The sequence below is a fragment of the Pogoniulus pusillus genome, chromosome 11, assembly GCF_015220805.1.
Source record: "Pogoniulus pusillus isolate bPogPus1 chromosome 11, bPogPus1.pri, whole genome shotgun sequence".
Lineage (NCBI taxonomy): Eukaryota > Metazoa > Chordata > Aves > Piciformes > Lybiidae > Pogoniulus > Pogoniulus pusillus.
The window spans coordinates 7,588,881-7,607,622 of record NC_087274.1 but is presented as its reverse complement, the minus strand read 5'-3'; the positions used below and the strand labels follow the sequence as shown (position 1 = coordinate 7,607,622).

Below are 18,742 nucleotides of genomic sequence, written 5' to 3'. Positions count from 1 at the left end.
GAACTGTGACAGAAGAGAAAATGTTCCAGAGTCCGCAAGGACCAGTCCAGGGTAAATCCATCTGCTCAGCAATTTAGCTAGAAAATCCTTTCCAATCACCCGTGCTGTAGGTCCTTCACCCCCAGCACGCGGCTCTGGGCAGAGCCTTTCCCACTCTGGCAGCTGCCAGCAGCTCACACAGGGCCCCAGTGCTTGGAAATCCTACGGCATCTCCAGTGGGGACACGCAGGGAGGGGATCATGCCACCCCTTGCAGTGTGCCCACGCCAAGCCCATGCTCTAGGCACCCTCTTGCTAGCACTGCTGTAGTTGGTCACAAAGTGGGACCCAAGCTGCGCACCCATGGGCAGGAGGGAAGGTGTCTGGACAAGGAGGGAAGGTGTCTGGACAAGCAGCAGGCAGGGACTCTGGGCGGCAGGCAGCGCTGGACAGAGGGATCGAGAGCGGCGCTGGCTGCGTGGGCTCTTCCTCGAGCTGCACCATCCCTCCCGGGGTCCCAGATCTGCTGCACTACATGCGGGATGCAGGAGGGCTCCCGGCAAGCTTAAATCCCACCTGGAGCTCTGCGACCACTCCTGAAGTGCTCAGCCTTTTGACAGATGCAGGGAGGCAGCCCCAGAGCAGCCTCCAGCAGCCAGCCCCAGGAGCTGCAGGAGGAGAGCCAGGATAATCCCAGCCTGGCAGAGGACTCGGCACGGCTCAGCCTCTCGCTGCCGCCGCAGCGCAAACAGTCGGAGATGTCCCCGCAGGCATCCCTGCGAATCCCACCTCAGCCGCTCCTGTCTCACGGAAAATCAATGGCAAGCATCTCAATTAATCACACTGGGGGCAAATTGATTAGGAGCCTAAATAAGGTCAACATGGTTGTCTGCTTATAGGGTAGGACCCCTTAATCATCATTTTATCTGCCACGGGCTGCAGAACCTGCAATCACACTGGCTTTGGGAGCACGGGGGGATTTTTCATTTATCTCCTGCAGTTGCTGGGGCCAGCAGAACGGGAGCCTTGGCTCTACCATCAAGGAGCAACATTCCAGCACTCAGCCACAGGCAGCAGCGAGACCTGTGCTGAGACCCCGTGGCCCACCAAGCCCAGCTGCCTCCTCCGATTCACAGGCAGACAAAAGCAATTAAGCACTGCTGCTCTAGGTGCAGTACATTCCCTCCTGACCCCAAACCCAACAGCTTAGGCTGGAGATTTGATTAGCCCTGTCATTATCTTAGATTGCATACCTGAAAATATTGTTAGTGGTCACAACAGCAGTGAACCTTTGCAGAAACCCTGCCACAGGTCTCCTCTCAGCTGCCCTCAGCATCTGAGAGTCTCCTGGGGCTGCTTCTCTGCTCCTGTAAGTGCTGTGCTCTTGCCTCTGCCAGACCTGCTGCTCTCAGTGTGGAACACAGCCCAGGGGTGTCACAGCCTGACTCTGTCCCCCCCACCATGAGACAGAGTATTTTATATAGTCCCATGTCCCTGACATATGCTCAGCTCAGCAAGCAGTGCTGCAGCCTGGAGTCACGAATCATAGAATCAACCAGGGTGGAAGAGACCTCCAAGATCATCCACTCCAACCTAGCACCCAGCCCTGGCCAATCAACCAGACCATGGCACTAAGTGCCTCATCCAGTCTTTTCTTGAACACCTCCAGGGATGGTGACTCCACCACCTCCCTGGGCAGCCCATTCTGATGGCAAATCACTCTCTCTATGAAGAACTTCCTCCTAACATCCAGGACCTCTGATTGGGAGTTGGGACCCCTGATTACCCCAGGAACTCACCCAGAGCAGCAGAATGGGCATAGTGGGTTGCCAGACATCCTCAGTACCTGCAGCCCAGGAGCAGATGCTGCCTCCCCATTACCTGCCACAGATCATGTCCTGGCCAGACCAAGGGCTGGAGAGGGCAGACCAGTCTCTGTGAGGGACTACAGGACTCTTTGCCCCCCACTGTCAGGGCTGCTGATGCAGTCTAATGGCAAAGCATGGGACAGAAAGCAGGCAGGAGCTGGCAGAGTTCACGATACCTGCAGGTCACTGGGCAGCTGGGCACTGCCACTTCAAACATAGCAGATGACTCCTTCCCACTCTGGTTTTGAGAACAAAAACTCCCCCAGAGCAGTGTGGGCAGGAGTCCTGTGGCAAAGAAGCCCCCAGCAAGCTCTTTGGTGAAGTGCAAGCCCAGCTTGTTGTGGGCTGATAACAGAGTTTGCTTAGAACCATAGCATCACAGAATCCATTAACCCAACACTGCCAAAACACCCCTAGATCTTGTCCCTCAGCACCACATCCAGGCAGCTTTTAAAACCCCTTCAGGGATAGAGATGTCACCAGTGCACTGAGCAGCCTCTTCCAGGCTTGACAACTCTTTCAGGGAAGAAATTTCTCATAACATCCAACCTAAGCCTCCTCTGGCATTACTTGAGGCTGTTTCTTCTTGTCCTATCACTTGTCACTTGCAAGAGCCAAGTTTCCACATTGTTATACCTTCCTTTCAGGGAGTTGTAGAAGGTCTCCCTTGAGCCTCCTTTACTCCAGGCTGAATGCCCCCAGTTTCCTCTGCTACTCCTTACAAGCCTTCTGCTCTAGGCCCTTCACCAGTTCCATTGCCATCCTCTGGATTTGCTTCAGAACCTCAATGTCCTTCTTGTAGTGAGGGAACGAAAGAAGGACTATCAGCTGCTTTGCCACCAGGCTTTCCAATTCCCAGCAGGGGCTCTGCTAACAGCAGCCCCTTTCCATGCCTGTCTCCTCCAGCAGCTGCCAAGACTCACAGTGGATCATGTCCTGCCAGGACAAATGGAGCTTTTCCCTCTTCCTCCATGAGACATGCATAGGGTTGTGGGTTAACAGAGGCCCTTGCCTGAATGCTGGACTGGGAAGGCCAGCAGGAGGCTAAAGTCTTGTGCCTCACTGCTACACAGGAGTCCAGCAGGGGACTACTGGCACTGCTTGGCCCCACAGCACCCACAGGGAGAGACATGAGCAGAGGTGGTGCCCAGCAGTATCCCCCATACTGGCTGCCTGCAGGGACCCTTTTCCCTCCTGCTGAGGCAGGACATGCTCCTTTGCTACATGAGAATGCTCTGGATAAGCCATCTGCAAGGCATGGGTGTGGGGGACAGAAACTATGGTTCCTTTGGTCCCCTGAAGCCACTGTGAGTGCAGCCCCTCTGGCATACAATCAGCCAGGGTGGAAGAGATCTCCAAGATCATCCACTCCAACCTAGCACCCAGCCCTGGCCAATCAACCAGACCATGGCACTAAGTGCCTCATCCAGTCTGTGCTTGAACACCTCCAGGGACAGCAACTTCACCACCTCCCTGTGCAGCCCATTCCAATGCCAATCACTCTCTCTGCCAACAACTTCCTCCTAACATCCAGCCTAGACCTCCCCTGGCACAACTGCAGACTGTGTCCCTTTGTTGCTGGTTGTCTGGGAGAAGAGATCAACCCCACCTGGCTACAGCCTCCCTTCAGGTAGCTGTAGACAGCAATGAGGTCTGCTCTGAGCCTCCTCTTCTGCAGGCTGCACACCCCCAGCTCCCTCAGCCTCTCCTCACAGGGCTCTGCTCCAGGCCCCTCACCAGCTTCGTTGCCCTGCTCTGAACACGTTCCAGTATCTCAACATCACTCTTGAAATGAGGAGCCCAGAACTGGACACAGCACTCAAGGTGTGGCCTGACCAGTGCTGAGTACAAGGCAAGAATAATCTCCCTTGTCCTACTGGCCACACTGTTCCTGAGCCAGGCCAGGATGCCATTGGCTCTCTTGGCCACCTGGGCACACTGCTGGCTCATGTTCAGCTACTGTCTACCAGCACCCCCAGGTCCCCTTCTGTCTGGCTGCTCTCCAGCCACTCTGTCCCCAGCCTATAGTCCTGCTTGGGGTTGTTGGTGTAGAACCCTGCACTTGGCCTTGTTCAGTCTCATCCCATTGGCCTCTGCCCACCCATCCAGCCTGTTGAGCTCCCTCTGCAGGGCTCTCCTACCCTCCAACAGCTCCACACCTGCTCCTAGCTTGGTGTCATCTGCAGACTTACTGATGCTGGACTCAATCCCCTGGTCCAGATCATCAATAAAGATATTGAACAGGACTGGGCCCAGCACTGATCCTTGGGGCACGCCACTAGTGCCAGCTGCCAAGTGGACGTGGCACCATTCACCACCACTCTCTGGGCCTTGCCTTGCAGCAAATTCTTGACCCATATCAGCACTGGCACGCCCCTCACCTAACCCACTCCCTATTGTTGTAAATACAGTTATAAATATGATAATTTGGTTTAATATTTAATATAGGCAGGTTAAATAAGCATTCCCAACCCCATAAATAATCATTAACGGAAGATTCTAATTGTGCTGTTGGGATCCTGCTTCATGACTTATTTAGAGGGCAGACTCTATTCCCATCCCTGGCTCCCCCATACACCATAAATTAACTTGTGGCTCAACCTCTTTAGTGAGAAACTGATGGGATGTGACAAAAAGAGACAGCTCCACTCCAAGGGTGGCCACCACACCACCAAGATCACTTGGTGCAGAGCGAGGGAGGGATGCAGTGGCTAGAGAGGATGGCTGGGACAGAATCGTAGAATCAACCAGGTTGGAAGAGACCTCCAAGCTCATCCAGTCCAACCTAGCACCCAGCCCTGCCCAACCAACCAGACCTCATCCAGGCTTTGCTTCAACACTTCCAGGGATGGTGATTCCACCACCTCCCTGGGCAGCCCATTCCAATGCCAATCACTCTCTCTGACAACAACTTCCTTCTAACATCCAACCTAGACCTCCCCCGGCACAACTTGAGGCTGTGTCCCCTTGTTCTGTTGCTGCTTGCCTGGCAGAAGAGCCCAACCCCACCTGGCTGCAGCCTCCCTTCAGGTAGTTGCAGACAACAACGAGGTCTGCCCTGAGCCTCCCCTTCTCCAGCAGACAGGAACTGCTGGAGGAGCCCATGGAAACACCAAGCAGCCAGCCAGCGAGGTTAGACCATGGAAGAAGAGTTCTGCACATGGTGGTGTCCTCAGCTGTCGACACCCTGAGCCTGTCCCAGAGCTGAGGTAGGTGACCCCAAAAGCAAGGGACAGCTCAGCCCCGGCTGCTCCTGGCCTGCGTCAGCAGAGACACAGGGGCACAAAATGCAGCAGGGCAAGTGGAGGATGGGGGAAGCTTTTATCCTGAATACAAACCTAGTGTAAAATTGATTGGAAACAATAGCAGAAAAAAAGAAAGGGGGGGGTGGGGGGGAGAAGAGAGAGAGAGAGAAAAGAAGGAAAAACTGAACCACCAAAAAACCAGAGCACAGGAATTGGCCAGGGGCGAGCATTCTGAAAGCGCAGGAGAGCTGAGACACAGAGGACAACTAAAGTGCAGGAAAACCTCCGTGTAAGAGTGTTTTCCCCTCGAGGGATGCGTTGATGCATTGCTTTAAAAAAAAAAAAGGTTTGTTTTTTTTGCTCTCTGTAGCTTAATTTCATCTTGAAATGAAAAACTACAAAAGTAAATGGAAAGAGACCTCTCCGCTGTGGCTGGGCAACCGCATTGCTGCAGCTGGGCTGGTTCCGCTGGAAACCAGGGCCCTTCTGCTCCATGCCTGGGCAGGGGTGTCACTCTGAGCCAGGGCAACAGCTCTGCATGCCCACCTCCAGATGGATGTGCTGCTGGAGCCCAGGAGGAGCAAGGATCCAAAGGAAATATGGATGTTTTCCTGCTCCCCAAGTGCCTCAGGCTGCTCCTGCTGCTGCTTACCTGCCCAAGGCTGCCCATCATTGTGGTCAGGAGTCTGTCCTCAAAGGGCATCTCATGCCATCCAGCCACACAGGTGAAGTCTAGAGAAGTCTGCCAGGGTGGGCAAGCTGGCAACACTCCTCCCATCCCCCCAGATTGCAATGCCTGCAGCAGGCCTTGGGCCCAGCGTGGGCAGTGAGCAGGTTAGCATCGATCCCTCCAGCTGGGATTGAGTTTCCATCCAGGGAGCAGGCTGAGGCAGGGACTGTGCTGGGAGGAAGTCTGGGGTTTCCATTTCATCTCTGCTCTAGTTTCTGCTGCTCAAGTCAGTGCATTAATCAAAGAGCTTGGCTGAGTATTAGCACTAATGAAGCAACAGCAGCAGCGTGACTCTCACAGCACCGGGCATCAGTGCCAAGGAGCAGAGGTGAGGCAGAGCCCAGCCTCTCTGAGCAGTTTTCACCTGCCCAGGGAGGGGGCACAGAGGTGGGGACAGCGTCTCAGTGCAAGAGCCCAGCTGGCTGTGCATGAAAGCTTAAGTCCCTCCATCCTGCCTTAAGCATCACCCAGCACAGCCCAAGAGTGGCTCAGGACCCACTGGAGAGGCTGCTAGGGCTTCTTCAGTGCATCCCACAGACCATGAGCTCCATGCAGCACCATGAATGGCAGACACAGAATGCTGGCAGGTGTTGGATGAGTTACAGGGCACTTATTTCATACCTGCCTCCTTCATTATTAGCAGCAGCTCAGACCCTCACAAAGCTGGCTGGCAGGAGAGGAGTGTCACAGGCCAGGAAGCACAGAGAGATCCCCAGAAGTTTCCCAGCCCCAGGGAGGGATATGACAGAGGCTGGACCCTGAAGGAACAGCCCTTTCAGGGCTGTTTTTGGCATCTCTGGCTCATTGGCTCAGCCCAGTCTATTCCCCCCAGCAGAGTCAGGGACTCCCCAGCACACATGTGCATAGGGTGGCCCCAGCCAGTGCCAGTCCTGACTCCAGCCTCCAGCTCTATGGAAAATGAAGTATTTTATCTTTATGTGTCAAGATTTATATAAAAAGGGGATAGTTCAGCTCTAAATGTAATGAGATGGAAGAACAGCCCTCCAGTGGCTTCCTCCAGCTAGCACTGCATCAATAACATCGATTGCTAAAAATAACAAATGACCCTGGCCCAGCACAGCTCCTTCCACACAGGGTCCCAAAACCAGCCCTGTGTGTGGCGATCCCAGGTCAGGCTGGTGGCAGCCCTGGCAGGGTGAGGATGGGCATAGCCCCCTCAGTGCAGGAGGGTGACAGGTCCCAGCAGCGCTGGAGGGACATGATCAGCAGAGGGGACCATGGTGCATACGCCCTCCAGGGCTAGCAGGAAGGAAGAGCCAGGAGACAATTCAGAAGAGATGTCTCTGGGAGAGGGCTGAGGCAGGTGGACAGGGAGGGAGGCAGAAACTTTCCTTTCAGAGTCAGAAAACTGCTCCTGCACCTGCAGCCACCATCCCTGGGCCTCACTAGCGCTGGTCCTGTCCCAGCACTGCCAGGTGCCCAAGCTATCCACAGCGAAGCCACAGGCAGTTGCTCTACAGATGGCAACTGATAGGAGTGGAAACCCAGCACATTTATGATTACTGTCCCTCTGCACACACAGGCCTGCCAGGCCAGAGATGGCCTCCATGCAGAACCATCACATGGGACTTTTATAGTCCTGGGAAGCCACCACAACACACAGTCCCTCCAGGCTCTGGAAATGAATGAAAGGGGACTGGTAAAGTCCTTGGGTCTGATTGCTCCTGTCCTTGACTTCTTTTATCGTCACACATTCCCAACAAAAGCACAGGGACACATCTTTGTCTCCTCTAGCAGAGAGGCTACAAGTGCCCATCTCCTGGAGCAAATCATGATCATTGAATCATGGGATGGAAGGGACCTTAAAGACCATCTAATTCCAATCCTCCTGCCCTGGGCAGTGACACCTACCACTAGACCAGGTTGCTCAAGGCCTTCAGCACCTTCAGGGAGGGTTACACCACAGGACACTGTGTTCTCCCATCTCCTTCCATCTCGCTGAGCTCCTCAGAAAGGGAATAAAAACTAAAAGGGGAAGGAAACAATAAAACACCACCCCACAGTTAAGGAGAAAGAGTTATTTAGCCAGTTGGAAGTGAGTCTAACTTAATAGAGAACAAATAAAGTGGTTTAAAATTAACGACATAAATGTCAGCCCTGACTGTGAGGATATTAAACTATATGGTTAACTTGACTGCAAAGTTACCTCTCTGCACACATCTGGAATCAGAGCAAGCACAAGTGTAGAGGTGGCTCCAAAAAGTGCTGCCCTCACCCAAAGGCATCACCAGCACAGTCATTTACCTGCCTGGTATGAGTCTCCCCACCACGCTGCTATGTGAACTGGCTAACCCACATGTGCCCAGTGCCAGGCAGCTGCTTCACAGGGTAGTGGCCACCCAGCCACCCACCACCACCAGCTGGCGCTCCTGGGGAAAGCTGCTGAGAATGTGAAACCCTTATATGAAATCTGGGTGCAAGCACAAGCTCCAGAGTTCTGGGTCCTCCCCAGCCACAGGTGCCCCTTGGCCAGACGAACAAAGGGCACTGGGTGCAAGCCTGGTCGGTTCTAGTACCTGAGCAGCAGCACCCAGCCCCTGCTACAGGAAAAAAAGCATCCAAGAATGGAGAAACACACATTGTTCCCGTAAAAGTAATTTTAAACCCCCAAAGACTCCTGTCCTGATGTCGGCAGGGACTCTGCCAGAACCTGCCATTGAAAACAAATTAGTCCTCGAAGCAGAGTCCTCTGCAAGCGAGGTCACTGCGGCGAGCGAGCAGGTCGCTCCGCTGCCACAGTCAGCATCACAGCGAGCAGCACAGCTCCTGCCACCCTCTGCCCCAGCAAAACCACCTCCGGAAGCTCTGTGGGAGCCAGAGCAAGGCGTGGGTGCCCGGGGGCCGATGGCCACGGGGAGCACGCGTGCGACAAGGCTGGGCGGGCAGCGGGCGGCAGCACAGGCGTGCGGACGGGGCAGGGAGTGCGGCGCGGGGGGAGCGCGGTTATTTGTAAATAACCCTTAACTAACGAGGCTCGGGAGTAGATGGCTCACTGTTATTCCAGGCAGGGACGACGGCAATCTCCATTCTTCCACTTTTCAATTACATCTTCAGGGAGGGAAAGCAGAAACTGGCCAGGGTGAATTAGAGAGAAGGCTTTTGTCACGTTTAATATCAATTCATTTTGCAGACTGCTGACGCAGCAGGATTTCACAGCTCGGAATTTATGGTTCTTTTAAGAGACATGCGCAAAAACAAGGAGGGAGGTGGGGGGGGTGTGTGAAAAAAATATCCTGCCATCAGCACAAAACCATCAACTCCACTAGGAAGGAGCAGGAGTCCAAGGGGACCCCTCAGGGATCCCCTTGGGGAGCGGAGTTTGACGCAGCACGGATCACAGCACCCAGCTCCTCACCCTTCAGGAGGAGCACACCAAAGGCTCCCTGGAGACCCAGAATCATCCCTCAGCCAGGGTGCCCATGTCCCCACAGCCAGCAGCGCTCCTGCCCTGGAGCAGAGGTGCTGGCAAGAACGGAGCCGTTATTACGCAGCCTTGCTGGGCCCCAAGGGGGTTTTATGCAAAATGACACACAATATAAATGACTGTTGTAAACAGAGAGTTTAATAAAGGGCTGTGTGCGAATTTACAGCCTCCCCAAGGATAATTAAAATTATTTATCTACTTACCTAGCTAGCCGCCGGAGCAGTCTATTAATTATTATCTATTATACACGGCCTGCTTTGCATGCTGCCAGTGCGGTGCCTGCCACCGCTACACCACCACCACCACCGCCCCCCGGCATGGATGCACTGCAGCACGGGCAGAGCTGCGGGCGGCGCTGCTGGAGCCGGGCTCCCAGGGTGCTGCTGGCCTGCCAGAAACCCTTCTGAGAGCATGGGATGTCCGTGCCTCCAGATCAGGTGTTTCCATGCCAGTCTGCAGCCAGGCAGACCCTGCCCAGTTTAAGAAAGCAGCGGTTGGGTGCTGCCAGGGCAGCCCAGCCCCAGTGCTGGGAGCAGAAGTGGAATCGCTGAAACATTTAGATTGAACAGACCTTTAAACCGATCAAGTACGACTGAAAACCTCACGCTGCCAAATCGCCACTAAACCATGTGTCCCTCAGCAGCACATCTACAGTGCTGAGCCCTGGTGCAGGGGGAGAGAACGCACTCCCAGCCGGGCGCTGGCGCTGCACACCCACTTGCACCAGAGGACAAGTGGAGGGAGACGCCACCAGCGTCCCTTGAGGGGCCAGCAGCTTCCACTGCTCCACTCACACCTGCCAAAAGCCCAGAGGGGACAGCAAGGGCAGCAGGTGCCTCACACGGTGCCCAAGCTCTGGTGCAGTGGGCACGTTGGGAGAGGCAAAGGCGTGTCCTGCTGTGCCGGCTGCAGCTGCCCCGCAGCCTGGCGCAGTGCTACCTGCTCCTTTCTATTTATTAGCGTGACAGAGCAATCATCAGTGCAGAGGCTCTGGGATCCCCTGGCTCCTCTCTGCACATAAAAAGACCTCAGGGGGCTCCAGAGCATGGATACTTAACATTGTTTTATTAGCTTAATAAAGCCAGACGATGCTGCCAGAATCTCCAAACCGACCGCGAGCCCTCCTCGCCGCAGGAGCAGGGAGCGCTGCCGTGGTGCAGGCTGTCGGCGCAGCTCCTGTGGCCTGCCTGGCACTGGGGCATGGCCCCAACAGCCCCGGGGGCTTGGAACAGCTTGTCAAGAGCAGAAGATCCAGCTGCTCATCGGCACCACGGGCACAGCGAGCTGTCAGCTCCCACCAGCGTCCCATTCATCACCACAACAATTGCTCATCCTGCCTGGCTCCCAGCGCTGCCCTTAGCAGCCTCAACACCAGTTAGCGCAGGGTTGTGGTGGTACCCACTGCTGCTGAGAGCACCAGCACTGCCAGGGTCCACTACAGTCTCTGGGGACACCCTGGAACAGGTTGTGACCTTTCCTCCTCATCTGACCAAGCTCTCTCCAGGCAGAAAGGTGTCAGCTGGTGGCACAGGGCAGGATGGCCTGGGGGTATGGTGGCAGCTCAGCAGAGGAGCATATTGTCCTCCAGCAGCCATAGAGGCTGCATATGCCCACTAGAGCACGAGAGCAGCTCCGTCATGAAGAGCTGGAAGCCTTTAGCAGGCTGCTGGGTTGTTTTAATCTGCCAGGGTGGCTGGCAGCGAGGGGCTCCTCTTCCTCAGCCCTGTGGTTCCCGGCTCACAGCAGTGCCTGCTTTGCTTTGATCCTGTGCAGTTCCACTGCCAGTCTCACAATCTCATAAAAGCCTCATGATCAAATTCCAGGTCATTACTCAAGGAAAGAGACCCTTCCACAGCCAGCAGCAAGAGCTTCAAACCAATTAAAGCGAGCCTGGTGCTCCTGCCTGCTGCCTGCCACGCGCGGGTCTCGGCGGGCCCCAGCTTGCAATAAGCAAGATGCAAAAATGTTAATGGAAGCGCTTAAAGGCCATGCCAAGGGGATTCTTGTAAATAAGGGCACTCGGCGAGGCAGGGGCAGCTTCTCTGGCTCGGCTGCAAGGCAGCACCGATAAAAGGCAGCTCTGAATCAGTCTAGGACAAGCTTCTGGGAGAAAAGCTCGAGTGCTGCCTCCTTGATGAGTAACCCTGCCAAGGCAGAGGAAGAAGAGAGCAAGAAGCCAGACTGCCAGGCTCTTTAGCCCTGTGTCTGTTCTTTGCCCATTCCTGAGACACCTGGTGTGGGGCCAGACCTCCCCACAGGAGAGGGCTTGGTGACTGTCACCATGCAAGGTCCTCAGCACTGGGAATCCCGACCCGGCTCCGTGCCAGCACACCACAGCCCACCTGCCACCCACAGCAGACAGACACGTTTCAGATGTTAAATACCAAATAAAAGTGCTGTAACCAAGCTGGAATCGACTCCGGTGGGAGGGTCGATACAGACATTTAGCACCACGGCTGGGGATCGCTGGCTCCCGGTGCTGCGGCCGTCAGCATCGATACCTCCACACAGTCTCCCACAGGGAGAGGGCAGAGCCCGAGTGGCCAGAGGGGATGGGGACAATAGCGATGGGTGGGGGCTGGGGCCAGCAAGGAGCCACAGAATCTAGGGACAGAGAGCTTGGGGACCAGCCTCAAGGTTGGAGGCAACAGAGTGAACGAAGGACAAGTATCCAAGGGAGACGCTGAGGATATGATTCAGCGTGGCCAGTACAGGCATGTCCTCAAGAGCCACTGAGGATGCCACCAGTACAGTGGGCACCAGCCAAGGCTGCCAAAGCAACAAAATCTCACCAGGCTCCTGCCTGGGTGGCACCCTGGTCTAAGCAACACAGGCAGCAAATACCCAGCAGCAAGGGCAGGGGCACAGGGTGGTGTCTAGCCAAGCCTCAAGCATAGCATCACCAGAACAAGTTCTGTAAGCACAGGCCAACAGGGCTCTGCCAGACCACAGCTCAGGAGAGGCAGACTCCAGCACCCCCATGTTCACAGGGCAGAGCCCAAGCACAGGGCTGAGGACAGCTAGGCAGGAGCTGCAGCTGTGTGCTGCTCAGCAGGAGCACATCAGTGCTCACTAGCACAGGGTGGGGTGGGGGCTCTGACAAGGCAGCACCAACGGACCAAAGGATATCACCAGAGACACCTGTAACATGCCACAGTCCCTGTCACACACAGAGGAAAAAGAGCTCTGCCTCCCCCACTCTGCCAATGCCCAGGCTCTCAGCTGCCTGTTTGGAAGAAATAGAATAGAACCAGGTTGGAAGACCTCCAAGATGAGCCAGTCTGACCTGTCACCCAGCCCTGTCCAATCAACCAGACCATGGCACCAAGTGCCTCATCCAGGCTTTGCTTCAACACCTCCAGGGACAGCAACTCCACCACCTCCCTGGGCAGCCCATTCCAATGCCAATCACTCTCTCTGACAACAACTTCCTCCTAACATCCAGCCTAGACCTCCCCTGGCACAACTGCAGACTGTGTCCCCTTATTCTGTTGCTGGTTGCCTGGGAGAAGAGACCAACCCCACCTGGCTACAGCCTCCCTTCAGGTAGCTGTAGACAGCAATGAGCTCTGCCCTGAGCCTCCTCTTCTGCAGGCTGCACACCCCCAGCTCCCTCAGCCTCTCCTCACAGGGCTGTGCTCCAGGCCCCCCACCAGCTTTGTTGCCCTTCTCTGGACACGTTCCAGTATCTCAACATCTCTCTTGAACTGAGGAGCCCAGAACTGGACACAGTACTCAAGGTGTGGCCTGAAGCAGCTTTTTGCTCAGCCCAGCTCATCCCAGGCAGGGAGGGAACACCAGCACCCCACAGCTGGTCCTGCTGCAGGGAAGAGTGCTGCACCTTGCTGCAGTTGAGCACAGAGACCTGCAGCAGCAGGAATCTCATGAAGTTCAATAAGGGCAAAGGTAGGGTCTTTCACCAAGAAGGCCAAAGGTCTCCTGAGGTGCATCAAGAAGAGTATGGCCAACAGGTCAAGGGAGTTTCTCCTCCCCAACCTATTCTGCCCTAGTGATGCCACATCTGGAGTTCTGGGTTCAGTTCTGGGCTTCCCAGTTCAAGAAAGACAGGGAACTATTGGAGAGAGTTCAGCAGAGGCTACAAAGATGAGGGGACCAGAACAACTCTGATGAGGAAAAGCTGTGGGGCTGTTTAGCCTGGAGAAGAGAAGACCTATAAATGCTTACCAATATCTAAAGGGCAGCGGTCAAGATGATGAGGCCAGACTTTTCAGTGTCCACAGTGACAGGACAAGGGGAAAATGGGAAAGAACTGGGACACAGGGGGTTCCATCTGAACATGAAGAAAAGCTTATTTTCCTGTGAGGGTGGCAGAGCACTGGAGCAGGCTGCCCAGGGAGGTTGTGGAGTCTCCTTCCCTAGAGAGATTCCAAACTCACCTGGGCACAATCCTGGGCAAGCTGCTCTGAATGACCCTGCTTCAGCACTGGGGTTGCACTGAATGACCCCCAGAGGTCCCTTCTGCCCCCACCATACTGGGATGCAGGGGCATGCAGAAGGCAGCTCCTGCTATGCTGCCCAGGCTCCTGCCCACATCAGGGCTGTGCCACACACCTGTCCCCTCCTGCCTACCAGGGCCTTGGGAGTGCCCAAGCAACCACTGCTGGCATGCAGGAGCTGGTGTCACAAAACACCCAGAGCCACAGGCACCGCACAGTTGCGATCACTCCTGATGCTCCTGCTCCACACGTGGCTGCAGAGAGCAGAGCAGGGCAAGTAACCTTTGGAAAGGTTCCCCTGAGCCCTCTCCGATGCCAGGGGTCAGGCTACGCTTGCCAGACCCAAAGCAAACAAGGCCGCACATAAACACCCACCCTGGCCCCGCTGTCTTCCCCTCCCACGGCCGCTGGCAGCCGCCGCCTTGGTGACGATAGTTACTGTCCCTCCTGCCCTCAGCCAGGGTGCCAGGCGGGCTGCTGGCGCTCCATTAGGGAGCGCGCCCAGGCTGTGCCACGCTGCAGTTCCGTTTAGCTTGCAAGACAAGCAGCCTCAGAGGAGAAACCCACCCTGGGCTGCCCGGTGCTCGGCTGGGGATGATGGACGATTATGGACCATCTGCACTTTCAGGAGGGGATAGATTTACGAGCGGCACAGACAGCTCGAAGAGTGTCCATTACTATAACTCAGCGGCCTCTTCAGAGATATTGTAATCAGGCCCTCTGCTGCCGCTGCGGGAAAGTCCAGGTTAAGCGCTGGCAGGAAGGAAAATCAATTATGTTTTTTTAATACAGTGCTGACCGCAGGCAGGGAAGGCAGCCCAGGGACCCCTGTGCAGCGCTGGGCTCAGCCAACAAACCCCTGCAGCTCCCCTCTGCGCTGAGCCCAGCTGGCACAGCATCCTGATCTACTCAGCTGGGCAGGGTGGTAGCTCCCACCTCCTGGTCCTGCAAGCATTGGCCCACCAGAGCTGGGATTGGCACACAGAATGTGACTAGGGCCAGGCTTCATGGGCTGAGTGGAGACAAGGGTACAATATGGCAACCTCCTGGTCTCAAAGAGTCTCAGTTGTGACTTACAGAGGGCCTAGAGCCTCCAGTCCCCACCCAGCAGTGTCCATTATCACCTCCTGCTTTAACTGGGGACAGCACAAGGAAGGAGGCTGAGGAACCAGCCCCTGGCCTCTAATGCAGGGAGACAAACAAGTACTTTTGGATAACCACTGCCACACAGTCTTTGGGGGCCTTGCAGCTCCTCTGCCCAAGCCTGCTCCCCTCCACAATAGCTCTGCTGGGGAGCTCCTGTCATGGCTGGGGGGCAGAGGAGCTGCACTTCCCCCGCATCCTCTTGGCAGCCAAGAGCTCCCGGATCAATGCCTCCAGCCGTGGCAGCCAGCACCGTTATTTCTTTACACAACAGAAATAAAAAGAAGACAAATCATTGCCGAGGAGAGCGCGAGCAAGAACCACGCAGAGAGGCAGCAGAGCCCATCGCTCCCAGGCAGCCCCCACACAGCTGGTGGGGAGCTGCTGGGAAGGCAGTGGGGTCCTACAGAGGGAAGGATGCTCCTCTCCCAGTGACCAGCATGGTCAGGCCCCACATCCCTTCAGAGCATCCATCTCCAGCCAGAAGGATGCGGAGCGGCTTAGCGAGCACAGCAGCACATGCCGCCTCCGTACCCCAGCGCCCACCCGGGCACGCAGCCTGGCACACAGAGCTGCGGCTCAGGAGAGAGCAAGCTTTGCAAAATCCGTATCCAATGCGAAAAGTGATTCCCCAAACTGGGTTTTGCATCTGCAGAGCAGATTTCCAGCAGGAGCCGTGGGCAGCTGAGGATGGCAGTGGGAGGGTTGGGGGGATGGCGGCTTACCGCTGCTGGGGCTGCTCTCAGCTCCTCTTCCAAGACCCAGTGAGAAGGGCCAAGCTTCTTGTTCTGGAGAAGGTGGTGAGCACCAAGCCAGCACCATCTCTGTGACCCCGGAGGAGAGCTGCCCACAGCCCCCCTCAGCAGAAAACCAGGATCTGAGAGCACCTGCCCTGTGGCTCGCAGGGGGTGCCCATGGCAGGGGGAAGCTGGCACACATCTCCTTCGGATGGCACACCAGCTCGTGTTTGTGCAGCCACCCCCAGGGACACAGACAGGTCCTGACTCAGCAGGGGAAACCTCCTGGTCTCCACAGCCAGATCCAGCTGGGACCCACACAGTTCCCTGCCACCTTCACAGCTTTTGACAGCCCCAGCCCTCTCCCTCTGCCGAGGAGTGGACTACGAGCAGAACATGGGGCTGCAGCCCACTCCAGTCCCCCTTACTGGCACCCATTGCTTCCACCAAGGTCTCCAGCAGTAAGAGCAAGCATGCAGCCAGCAGCGGCCAGCGTCCCGGAGCGAGTGGGGTGAAAGGAGGGAGCAGCAGATGGGATCTCGGAGCAGCAAGTCGAGAAGGAGAGAGACACACATGGAATAACAATGGTGAATTCCCCTGAGCTTTGATGTTTTTAATGGTGGATTACACTGTCAGGCAGCAACTAAATGGTGTAATAAAAAGCTAAGTGCTCGTATTTCAAGGTTCCTGCCTCCCGCTCTGCGGGGAGGTGCTGGGCAGGGGGCTGCTCCCACTCCCCAAGAGGTCCAGGCCTGGGGTTTCCAAGGAAGAGGTGGAGGAACTTTTCACAGGAGGTTTACAGACAGTTTACACAGAATCTGCCAAACGTGGGATTACGGTGCATAAATCTGGGCAAAGTTCCTCCTGCAGCCTTTGAACGTGCGGCTTTTGAACGAACCACCCCTGGTGCCGTCTGTGACCTGCTGTTCAGAGACACAGAGGGACCTCTGCAGAGCTGCAGCCTCTTCCTGAGAGTCTGCCTTTTGTGTTGCTTAAATTGGCTGGAGAGAAGGGAAGGCAAACATGCACAAAAGTTACAGGTGGGTCAAGGCAGCAGGAGCCTGGCACCACGCAGCAAGCTCTGCCGAGCTTCCCAACCACTGTGCAGCCTGCAGCTAAGTACCCAGAGCAACCAGCAGCCCCAGCTCCAACGGGCTGGCCACCAGCATGGAGAAGCCCAATCCTCCTATAAGTCAGGAGGCCAAGCAGAAGAACTTGCAGTGGTCAGCATACACCTCCCTGCCCCAGCACAGCCAAGGCTACCTGCTGATGCTCACTGCTCCAAGGATCATTGCCAGCACTGCTGCTTTACCCAGAGCCCTCTTCCTCTTAGCCTTGCACCCACACAGTGTTTTCCCCAGAGGAACACTATCTTTCCCCATTGTCACCTTTCAGAGGCTGGGCAGAATACCCCCTCCTGATCTGGAAGACATCCTTAAATAGCATCCCAAAACATGGACATGTCACCACTAAAGACATTACAGTCACAGCCCTCATAATGCTCTGCTTGTTCTCAAAACCAATACATGTGACAAGCACTTTGGGCTGAGAAATGCAATAGCAGGGGACAGCCCTCCAGTAGCACCCCAAGGTCTCTTCTTCATCCCTGCACTCCCACTTCTGCAAGGCCAGAGCTGTGGGACTGAGCCCACCTCTGCTGTCTGGGCAGATCAGTGCCATGGGGACAGTTCTGGCAACCCTACCACTGGCAGTGAAACCTCAAGCAAAGTCACGGCCAGAGAAATGATGCTGAGGAAACAGTGCACAACTAGGGCTGGCTCTGGCCAACCTGATCTAGGGTAGGGTGTCTCTGCCCATGGCAGGGGGGTTGGAACTAGATGATCCTTGTGGTCCCTTCCAATTCTGACTGATTCTACGACTTGTACACAGCTACACCCAGCTCAGCTCTGAACCTCAGCATCCTGCCACAGCTCTGTGGGAACTGCAAATACAGAGCTTTTAGGGACAGAGACCCTGGGAAACCTTACAGAGGCAATCCCAAAAAAAACACCTCTCAGACATTTCACAGCCAAGAAATAGGCTCCAGGTAGAGGCCACAGCAGTCAGGATCCTGCTTCAAAGGTGTTTCACATAGAAGCATCCCCGCAGCCTCTCAAGCCCTTCCTCTAACTCAGGCCAGGGCTGCCTCTCCTCATGGCTGTGTGGCCAGGAGTAGGGACAGCTCAGCCCATCCCACTCCTCTGAGTGGGGCCAGAAGCAACCCCAGAAGTGGCTTCCTCTTCCCACCCCACCAGTCACCTATCTCAGCTCATCACACAGGACGAGGTGTAACGCAAGCCATGTGCTTTTCTAACCTCACCGTGCCTCTCCTGTTTAGGGCCCTTGCTTTATCAGTTTTTATCCTGTGTAATATTCATCACGCTGGTTTATTTATGGGCCCCCTCTTTGGGAAGGTATTTTTCAGTCCTGGTGAATAAAACATAAGCCTGTGCTGCTTGTCAGAGCGAATGCAGCTCCTCTGATGTCAGCCTGACTAACGGCCTTTAGTTTTCTCCACCGACTGCACTTTGAGAGAAATTTATTTGTATTTGGGTTCGTGTTGGTTGGGGAGATGTGAATTCTTCTCCCTTCAGAAGAAATGAAGCTTCAGCACTAGGGTAAGGGGTGGCAATGGGCTCTTGGCCCTGGGGGATGGTATGGGAGCAGGACACAGCCCCTCTGGGACCCCCACACTCCCCAGCACACATCCCACAGGTGGGATGTAGGAGGGGGTGGACAGTGCTGAATCAATGAGCCTGGCTCTCAGTACTGCCCCTGCAACTGGAAGAGCTCCTGCCCAGACTGGGCTGCTTCCCAGACCTTCTCCGTGGCACTTCCACATGCACAGCTCCCCTCATTTGGGAAGCTCTGAACCCCTCACTGGATGCTCCCCAGGCTCAAAGCAAATTTCAGTGGGTGCAAGGAGCTCCTTTCCTGTGACATCTCTGCCCTGGAGTTAGGAAACACATTACCTTGGCCACACTCTCAGAAACACGTTTGGTGCTAGGAGAGATGATTTATTTCCTGGATGGCAGCTGCCCTGGCTGCAGGCAGGGACGATGGGCACACACTCATGAGTGGAGCAATTAAACTCATCCCAGCTGGCTGCTGCAATTTCCTCCTGCCTGGGCAATGCCTC

At 55.5% G+C, this 18,742-nt stretch overlaps 1 protein-coding gene across 11 annotated transcripts in view; it reads right to left on the bottom strand.

The window, feature by feature from the left end:
* The window catches only part of RBFOX3 (RNA binding fox-1 homolog 3), a 206,430-nt gene that overhangs the window by 44,820 nt on the left and 142,868 nt on the right, over positions 1-18,742 (bottom strand). The window lies entirely within an intron of this gene.